General features: G+C 43.7%; 1 protein-coding gene across 16 annotated transcripts in view; it reads right to left on the minus strand.

Annotated features, from left to right (window-relative positions):
- Window positions 1-5,245, minus strand: part of NRCAM (neuronal cell adhesion molecule) — a 154,055-nt gene extending 148,810 nt beyond the window's left edge. For 14 of the 16 annotated variants that reach the window (XM_087933943.1, XM_087933942.1, XM_087933948.1 and 11 more), the window contains exon 1: window positions 5,150-5,245. The gene's annotated coding sequence lies outside the window, so the exon portion shown is untranslated. Of the gene's footprint in view, window positions 1-4,501; window positions 4,521-4,856; window positions 4,939-5,149 lie in introns of those variants that run through there. The other 2 variants (XM_087933937.1, XM_087933938.1) reach the window with 2 other exon arrangements.
- Between the last annotated feature and the right edge of the window lie 5,348 nt (window positions 5,246-10,593).

Below are 10,593 nucleotides of genomic sequence, written 5' to 3' on the forward strand. Positions count from 1 at the left end.
AAAATAAATAGATAGATAAAAACTTTTGAAACACTGATAGCGACAAGTATCCACAAAAGTCCTTAAGGTATAAGTTATCTATGGATAGTAATGTCTGCTTAATGGCATTTTAATTTTCAACCACCATTAGTGAAACTTCTTAATCACAATCAATCTTGTTGTATGGTTTAGATGTATGATAGCATACATCTGGATCAAGAAAATGCTGGCTTACACTTTATGTGTAACTCAAATTTTTCCTTGATCCTTTTCTCTTTTTAAATTCCCACATGTAAAAATCTGAATGTAAGAAAGCAATGCTCCTTCTTGATTCTGCTTCATATCTTAGTAAAGCAGCAAAATGCTGTAGACATAATATATTTAGACTACAGCAAGACATTTTATAAAGTAGACCACAACTTACTTCTTAATAAGCTAGATAAATGTGGGAGAAACATGGCATGAGGTTGATCAACCCGACCATGCATCCTCCTCCAGTGCAAACTCAACAGCATGGGGGCCAATGGTGTCCAGCAGCACCAGCAGCCCAGCATCCTCTTGGCCAGCACACTCTGGAGTCTGCGCAACCCACATGTGATGAATCACAGTGTTGCAACCGCTGGGCCGTTTGTCCAAGCACCAGGTAGAAGCAGAGGTACGGGGGAAAACACACGATCCAGCCCACCCGACACATCGTGTAGCCGCTTGCCCTATCCTGGCCACGGACAAAGACAGTGGGACGGAGTAGGCAGGTAGATGGGCAACCTCCCGCCCACTCCATCCCATCTTTGTTTGCCAGCGGCCATAACGAACAAGCAGCTGTGCAGTTCGTCCAGGGAGCCAGATAGCATGCCTCCCCTGTGCCTCTTCCTCTGCCTGTTGCTGGTGCTGCCATTATAAGACAAGACAAGGTAAGCAACAGGGCGGCGGCGGGGGGAGGGGGCGCCATGCTGCTGCTATGTGCGCTCGGACCCCACTGTCCAACGTCTTCCTCCAGCTCTGCTACACACGCAGAATGAGACTCCTGTGGTCAGGTGTCCACTCTGTCCCACGGTCTGAGTTTGCTTGCCCACGGCTGTGATGGAGCAGGTGACTGCATGGCCTGTCTGGTGGGTTGGACTGCATGTTTCTTCCCACACCTCTGCCTCCGCCTGCTGCTTGCACAGTTGGCCTAGTGGTTGCAGTGCTCAGACTGACCTGTGGTGCAAGCAGTATGCAATCCTGGAGTGTGCCAGCCAAGGGGCTAGAGGGTTGTGGCTGCTGCTGGACACTGTTGGCCCCTTTATGCTCACTGCCTCCTGTTCTGGTCACACACACCCCAGGGCTGATGATCTAAGTATGTCTTGTTGATTGTGAAGGTATAAGGTGATTTCTGCAAAGGGTGCATGTAAGATCATAAACAATAACAAGATGTGTGAACAAGTTTTGAAACTGAACAATTTATATGATTTGAACTATAAGGAAACCAGTGGCAGTGTCCAAACAATACTTTTAAATGAACCAAACATAAAGGGTGCGCACAATTGTTGCGCAGAAGGCTGGGTCATGAAAGCTTTAATGTATTACAGAAAATGCCTGACTGGCTGTAGGTTTGAATGTAAAAGATTGTGGGGCTTATTTTTGGGGTAGGATTTATATTTTTGGGTAGGGCTTATTTTGGGGGAAGCACAGTATGCTTAAATTGTGTTAGGGTATTTAACAGCTGAAGAGTTGGACAATAAGTAAGAACGCACATTATATCTAATTGGTTAAAGAGAGATGGCCACTGCATGTTGGAATCTGAGCTGTGATTGGTTGCTGAGTATAAATGGGGAGTTTGTTTCCCGTATTTTTGCTGCGTGTGCTGTGTGTGCTCTCTGTAATTTGCCTCCTGATGTTCTTGCTGTGTTGATTTACCTGATGACTCTCCTGTTCGCCTAACTTATTTACTGTAAATATATTCATTTATACAGTATAAAACCACAAGTTCTTGTCAGTGTCTCTGACTCCATTGGGACACCTGCCGTGCAATTCCCTGACAGATTACGGGCCCAGAAGCGCCCTGAAGCATCAGTAGTATTTTTCTGAGGTAAAAGGTTTTTTTGTGAGCCTTAGGGAAATTGAGGTCTACTGGCCTGTAAAGGCAGCATAATGCTATCTGTTACAGGAATGGGAGGAGGATTTTCTGTGGCTCATTTTAATGAGATGAATTAACTCTCATGGAGCCAAAAGAGCGAGAGGTTTCTGCAGAGGGAGGATGTGTAGACAATTGTAAGCAATCTTCCAGATCTCAATATGGAGGTGCAAAAACAAAACGAAAAATCACTAGCCAGCTACTCTCACCAGAAAACTTTACAGAGCAAGGCTCTATTCTGGAGGAGGTGTGTCCAGTTTGAGGAAAACCTTCTTTGAATTAGAAAAGCGAGGAATTGTATTTTCAGAAGAACACAGAGTGCATGTTGTGCTTAGTTCCCTTAGTGATACATGGGACGTGTTAGTAACAAGCCTTGAATCCATGAATGAGCATAATTTAATATGAACTATGTTGACCGGGAGACTTTTGGAAGAACAGAAAAGACTAGTAGGACGCAATAGTAATTTGCACCTCAATCAGAAAGGAACTGTTTTCAAGAGAGATAACAACGTGGGAGATAAAGTTTGTGTAGTGAAATGCTGCTTTGTATCTGGATCCACTCAGCATATCTGGAAAAATTGCCCAGTAAGATTAAAAGATTCAAGAAGGAAAGAGAAAACACAGAAAGAGACAGAAGAAAGAAGTCACACAGATTTCAATGGTGAAGGCAAACAACAAAGACACTAAAGACAACTAAAGTTGTTGGACAGTAGGGCAAGTGAGCATATTGTAAATAATCCAAAACTTTTTCCTAGTCTGGGATCAGATGCCCAGGAATATGTAATCCTGGCAAATGGTAATCATTCTTTTGTGCAAGGAACAAGGAATATACGTACCATGTATTGGTAAAGTATTTGATAAAGTTTGATATGTACCAGAGTTAGATCACAATTTGCCGAATGTGCCTTGCTGAGTGTGAAGGGTATAAGGTACTGTTTTCATGTAAGATCATAAAGAAGAACATGTGTGAACAAAGTTTGAAACTGAACAATACTTCAAATGAACCGAAGCATAATGGGCGTGCGCATTTGCTCCACAGAAGGCTGGGTCATGCAAGCTTTAATGTATTACAGCGTGGGAAGAAATATCCATCTGATTTACTTCCAAGCTGGGAGAAAGACACTGGAAACATGGAGGAGGATTAGAAAGATGAAGCAGAACCACATGGGTTCTGGGCAGCTGACAAAATGGAGAGTGAGAGTTTTTATATCTTCTTCCGGCTTTGCATTGAGCTTCCTGTTCCTGTGCAAGAATATGTATTTTATTGGCTGTTGTCAGACTCCCACAGGGCCATGTAGGGGTTTGTCTGAGCTCCCAGGTTTGATTGAAGTTTGGACTGCTCTGAGGATGATGCAATATCTGAGATAACCCTTAGGAGATTGTGCAGTGTAGTGAACTCTAAATCTTCTGCTAAATGATAGTGGGTTAATCTTATTATATCCTGAAGGATAGTCCCATCATCCTGGATCTGATGGTCTTTTGTTTTTTAGATAGGCTGGCCCAGTCTTTCATAATGGGCACAAAATATCTGCTTGGGAGGAGCTATTAAGAATGAGTCTGCTTCCTGTCTCTAAAAAAGCATGTCTCTCCATTTCTCATTTAGGAAAATATAATACTCTGCCTTTTTAATATTGCTCAAAATAATTCATTATTAGGGGGCGGGGACTTCCCACAACAGAAAATGCCTGACCTGGCTGTAGGTTTGAATGTGAAAGATTGTGACTGTTATTTGGGTTGCGCTATTTGCAAAGAAGCCAAATCGAACATACATTTTTGTCAGCAAAAGAAGTTAAAGAAAATCAAAGAATTTTTCAGTGAGTGCATGCTGATTTAATTGGCCCTCTATCACCATCAATCTAGATTACTCTAGATATGGATTTGGCTATTTGCTAAAAAGCAAAACTGGGGAGGGTTTTCAACCATTTAAACAATGGATAATTTTTGTAAAGAGGAGAGAGGAAAGGATATGTCAGCTACAAAGGAACAACAAGGCACCACCCAATTCCAGACTCCCACTTTCAACTGCAACCAGCACATTTCCCCTGCTATTATTTTGTCACCATAGGGTATTAATGCATGAAAGAACAGCAGCCGTTTGCTCAAAAAAGAACTCCCACCTGTAGCATTTCAGGGGCTGTGCCGGAACAGGTTGAGCCAGACACCCAAACTTGAGCCCAGCCCTGAATGCTGAAAAGGGCGATGCTGATATTGCTATTGTACCACGCCTGGCTGTCAGACACAGTGAATATGGATGTGCACAACTGAGGCACACCCACACAGCAAGAGAAAGGAAGAGGAAGATTATACCATTAGGACTCCAGCTCATGACAGAAACGCCAGGCCTTGAGATGACACCAGCTCCAGTTGCAACAGCTGCAAGACCCGATTGCAAAACCACAGATTCAATACCTTGTACCATCCTCCAAAACACCTCAGACCGTAAACCAAAAAGGAGAATGCAAACGGCAGGAGGCAGGGCAGAGACAGTGTGGCAAGAAAGAGAGAAAGACATGTCTCGGTTTCTTCCTTCTCGGCTATCGCATCCCTCCAAGCCTGGAGATTTTTGCACAGGACCGGACTTGCCCCGGGACCTTTCCAGTTTCCCTTGAAGACCCATCCCGGAATAGGATAGGTGACCATAATTCGCCCGCTGCCTATGTTTTCGGCATCGTGGAAAAAATAAAAATAAAATAAAATAAAAAGCAGGTGGAAAGCAGGGCGAACTTGGAAACCTCCTTCTCTCCCTCCCTCCCTCCCTCCTTACCGCCTGGCTTCTCGAGGATCCGAGGCGGGAATCTGTCTCCATAAAACGGCGGCTGTCGGTTGCCATGGGGAGCCGCCAGGGAAGATTAGCTCGCCCAGCCCCGGGTCTCCCGGGGTCTTTTAAGAACCGACCGAACCGACCGGGTGCAGAGCTAAAGCGGGCGGGGAGGAATGACAGCAAACACCGCCTCCACACAGCTCATACAAAAACTACTGCTGGATAGGAGCGCGGACAAATCCTCCCCCCCACACACACACTCCCCACAACCAAATGCTAAGAGATATGCTACTCACGGGTAGCCACAGCTTCTGGTTGCAGAGCCGGGATGCCGTGTGGATGGAACGCGCACTCTTCCTCGGCTGGAGCGGGGAAAACCCGCTGATTCTCGCGCAAAGCCAAGCCAGCAAGGCGCGCTCTTGTGCGCCTATCCGCCTCCTCGGTTCGTCTGAGCCAGCCCAGCGCGCGCCCGTCTGAAGTAAAGAGGCGACACGGGTTGGGGGAGGCGAGGGCCGTGCGGCGGCGAGAGTTCGCCCTTCCCCAGGCACCACCACCACGCAAGTCGTGCCCTCGTCGGCCGGTCAGGCTTTCGGCCACACCTTGTGACGGGGTTGCGCGCTCTCTCCAAGGGCTCCCGCCCGCCCACCCATCCATCCATCCTCGCGGCCTTTCAACTGCGCCGGCCTAAAGTTTAGTCGTGCTTACAGCGACGGCTGCTGCAGGATTGAAGCTTATGGAAGCATATTTATGTCCTGAATGCAGGAGGCAGGATTTGGGGCGCCTCCTGTCTCGTTGCAAGGTGGGGTTTAGAGGGTAATTTTTTCCGGGTACGAGGCGGTGGCTGCGGAACGGATGCGCTGGCCCTCTCCAACGCGCTGCTCAAATTCAGCCCTAAACTTTTAGCATGAAAAGAGCTTTCTTTTTTTGTGTGTGTCTGTCTCTTCTTTATATTTTTTTTTAAATTCCATTTTCAATTCATCCAGAGATAGTGCCATTGTAAAAAATAAAATTTAAACAACCACCCAATTGATTTTAGTCATTCAAATATAATATCCAAAAATCCCAAAGTCACCAAGCAATCCAAATATATATATATATATATATATATATATATATATATATATATATATATATATATATATATATATATACACACACACACACACACACACACACACACACACACACACACACACAGACAGACAGACAGACAGACAGACAGACAGAGTTTCTTTTTACACTTTCTTCTTTTTTTTCACTTTCTCTTCCCGGGGTTGCTATTTAGTTACAAAGTTCCAGTTAAAATGTATCTTTTAGAAGTCTTATTGAGATTTTACATTACATTCTTTGGAAGTCCAGGCAGTTTCCTCCCTCTTCCAGATCCTGCCCTTATTCTTTTCCTCTCCCTTCCTCCTTATAGACAAAAGGGATTTTTTAGTGTCCAGAAATCTTTATTGTCCCTTTGGCATTTAATTATATTTTCAGCTTAATTATTGGTGCCAAAGCGGATTTTTCCGATTTTTTTATTCAGCTCTCTTCGTTGTCAATGTGAGGAGACAGAAGAAAAAACAACAACTCCCATTTCACTTTCTTTCGCTGCTTCTGACTCTTCTTTGGGAGCGATGTTATCTTTTATAAAATTTAAATTCCAGGGTACCTTAGTTGTTGCTTTTTATCCCTGTCAGCCAAAACTTTCACTTCTTTTTTAAAAAAATTTTTTTTTTATTTTAACAACAAAACAACATAGACATACCACATAAAACATAAAAATATCATCCTTCTTCATAAATTTACAAACAGTGCATCGGTTGGTTTACCACTTTTTTTTTGCACATCCATTTCCTAGTCACTAATATAATTGTATTACATAATATCTCATATTATCAATCAATAATTGTATAACCTAATATCATCACTAAAAAAAATCATTTATCTATAATTTTATTAATTCATACTTTAACGAGATAACTATAGTTTACTTAGTTTATTTTGCAATAAATCATAAGATCATACCAAATCTATCTTGATAATGTTTTATAAAGATAATATCAAAAAAAGAAAAAAAAATTATATGCTATATCTGAATGTTCTATTATTATGCTTTATTATCTAACCATTGATAAAAAAGATCCCAAACTTCATAAAATTGTCTATCTTCTTATTCTCTAATTTCAAATGTCAATTTACTCATTTCAGCACAATCCAATATTTTCTTAATAATTTCTTCCTCTGATGGAGTTTTCTCACTCTTCCCGTTTTTAGCAAATACAATCCTAGCCGCTGTTAATACTTTGCGATGTCCCTGGGATCAGCAGAACGCGCCCCTTACTATCACCGTCTCTACGGGACAGTTTAGGTCCATTAGGACCGACCAGGGGCGAAGATATCAGCTGCAATCTCAGAGCCCCAAGATTGCAGCTGTATCGCAGCGACGTGGTTCCACCTTCTCACTTCTTATCTTCCTCCTGCACTTTCTTTTCTGGTTGAGTTCTTCTTTGAGGTGGCCATTTCTGACCACCACTCCTACCGCCTTCAGGAAAGTGAGTAATGGCCAGCTGAGGAGGAGAGATGCGGCTCTCCTCAACCCTGCTGGCGATCTCTCCCCTCTTCACCACCTCTATGGGGTGGCTTAGCCCTGAAACCAGCTGGCTTGGGGCACTCCAGTGGTGAGCCCAGGCAGAAACCGTGCACAATCGCAGATTCCTGCCTGCCGCTGAAGCCTTGCAAACCGCAGCATGAAAAGAGGTTTCTTGTATCAATTGTTACTGCAATTGATAGAATTATCTATCTATCCTTCTGGGTTCAGTTCCAAGTGGGGAAAAAGACACTGGAAACATGGAGGCTGTTTGGAAAGATGGTTTAATAGTGGACAGGACCACATGGCTTGGAGCTCCAAAGTGAAAAGAACATCACATGCTTCAAGATGTTGGGTGAAGGAAAAGAAGGGCCAAGAAGCGGAGAGACCCTTAATTATATACCCTCTGTTGGGCCCCACCTTAGTGTTTCCTGTTCCTGTATAAGAAATACATCCCATTGGCTGTCAGACTTAGCTGGACCACAAGGTGAACTGAGTGCTGGCTGATGCAATCTTCCCAGGCCACGTGGTGAGATGGGTAGAGCCTTTGTTATGTAGAATACTCTGACCCAGGCCTCAATGGCCCACCCATTAACAAAGGTGGAGGGTGAGCTTCTGCCTCTGAGTTTCCGCTTCCCTTCTAGGGGAAATATTCTGCCTTTTTAATATTGCCTAGGATATTTCATTTTTCAAGAAGAGGGGTGGGTGCCAACTTCCTACACTGCTTAAAGGTAGTCTGGTGTCTGTTGGGTGATTGTTGTGTTGTTTTTTTAAATGTTCCAAATAATAAAAAAAATACGTTTGTTTTAAATCTAATAAGCCATGAACTCTTAATCTGTGAAAATAGCCTTGACTTTAAAAATAGCTAGGCTGACTTTTGTGCCAATGCAAATGTGCCTCCCACATAGAAAGGATTGCACACACAATGACTGGACAAGCATGTTCTCACTCATTCTGTCACTGAATTAGAATGCATGAATTTAATGCACACATTTTCTTCCCCAGCTACCTGGGTGGTCAAATGCATTAGACCAGGTGTGTCAAACTCGATTTCATTGAGGGCCGCATCAGGGTTGTGTTTCACCTTGGGGGGCCGGGGCCGGGGGTGGCTGAGGTGGGTGGGCATGGCCAGCTCAGTGTCACTTGTTGAGGCTGTGTCACCAGCTGCGACGGCCTCATGCAGCCTTCTGCTAGTGAAAACGAAGCCCAGGGGGCTGCGCGCGGCCTGCCTGGGCTCCACTTCTGGCCATGAGGGCCTCCTGCAGCTCTCTGCCAGTGAAAACGGAACTCCCCAATCTCCATTTTCTCTGGCAGAGGCATTGTGGGCAGGTTCTTCACTGTTTCCAGGGCAACCCTGCGGGCCAGATCTAAGCATCCCATGGGCCTGATCTGGTTTGCGGGCCTTGAGTTTGACCACCCCTAACAGACACATAAGAAACTTCCCTGCACGAGCGCTGGAAATTAGCCTATGATGATAAGGAGCAAAGTAGTTTGGATTGATAATAGATGCCTCAGTTGGAAGAAAAAAAAAAACCCCTCTGCTTTTAGAATCTATTATTGACTGTAGGAAACTGTACACCTGGTAATCTTGGTTGCTGTGGTTGTTCTCCAATTAAAAAAGCCTACGATTCAATTACTCAATTTTATGTCTAATTATTAAAAGTAAATCCCATTGAATTTAGGTGTTATTATGTTCAGTTTGACTACCGATGACTGAATAGACAAATTGACGCCATTTTGTCCTACCTTTCGCAGCTTGATGAAAAAAAAATTATGGAAAACTGATCACAGAAAATATCTCTTGCTAAATGAAACATTTGTTAAGTGATTTTTGCCCCGATTTATGACCTTTTTTGCCACTGTTGTTAAGTGAATCTGTTAGGAATAACAAGGTTACCTAACGTAGTTTGGGTAAAAAAAAATAAAATAAACTATGATAGTAAGTTTAAGTGTGTGTCACTTTAAACTGCAAAGCATGTAATTTTGGGTGCGGTTGTGAACCGCCATAAGACGGAGCAAGAGAACCTGCTGGATTGCTGACGATTGGTGACTATACTGAATTGATGGTTTGTTAACTGCATGTTCCCTACTGCTGAGTTGCTGAATGTTGAAGGAAGAAAGGAGGTTTGACTTCTTCATATCTCTACTGCAAGGAGATATATTACTGGACTGATATTTGTAAGTTTACTGACCTCTTTTTCGACACTGGACTTTGCAACTGTATAATCCCCGGACGGACTGAACTAGTGAATGATATATGGATTGTTTTGACTATGCTATAACTCTTGCTGGAATAAACTATTTAACTAGCACAGTGTATCTGTTTTACTGAGTGTAAGCTACAAAAAACGTTTATCTCACATATTTTGCCTGCCTGCCTGACTGCTGTGCAGATTCTGCTAGGGTGTATCCCTAACAACATTGCTATTACTGTGTCGGAAGTGGAGCTGCCTGGAGAGAGCTCCACTAAGATTAACTGTAGGTGTCTGGGTGCACGTGGTTTGATGGACTACTCCCAAGGTACGGAACCATTAGGCCAGAGCTAGGAGATAATATGATCTCTGAGGGATGGATGGAGGGTGTCAACTCATAAAACATTTCTATGGTCGGTTTCTATGACCAATTTCTATGGCCAACAGAAAGGGAGGGGGGGAAAGGAGTTTGAAAGAGCAGTGCGGCAGCTTGGAAATCGAAAGTGCACTCCATATATAGTTTTTCAGAGATAGTAACTGGTTTCTGCCGGACAAAAATCTAACTGGAGAATACGATTGACGACTCTTGGCTATGGATGTGTCTCATTGGAGAATATGAAATATGATACACCTAGAGGGTGGGGGGAAAACCAGAGTCAAGGGTGACAGTGAATTTATGTGTCTCAGAGTTGGCTACACCCAGGCAGTGCCGACATGTTAACTCCCAAATAAATCCTGTTTAGTTTTGGAAATTTGGTTCAAGACTCATGATTTAATTGGGGTAAGTGCCAGAATCCTGGCAGTGAGGTTGCCATATCCACATCACGATGGCCAGGAGACATTTTGAGGGAGTCAGAGGGCAGGCCTCAAACAGGGAAGATGTCACCAATGCTTAATACCAGTTATGCAGTCTGGTTCTCTATGCTGGACCCTACTCAACAGACCAATGGGACCTTCATTTTTTGATTGCTGC

The sequence above is a fragment of the Pseudonaja textilis genome, chromosome 5, assembly GCF_049901715.1.
Source record: "Pseudonaja textilis isolate UNSWEBS1 chromosome 5, rPseTex1.2, whole genome shotgun sequence".
NCBI lineage: Eukaryota > Metazoa > Chordata > Lepidosauria > Squamata > Elapidae > Pseudonaja > Pseudonaja textilis.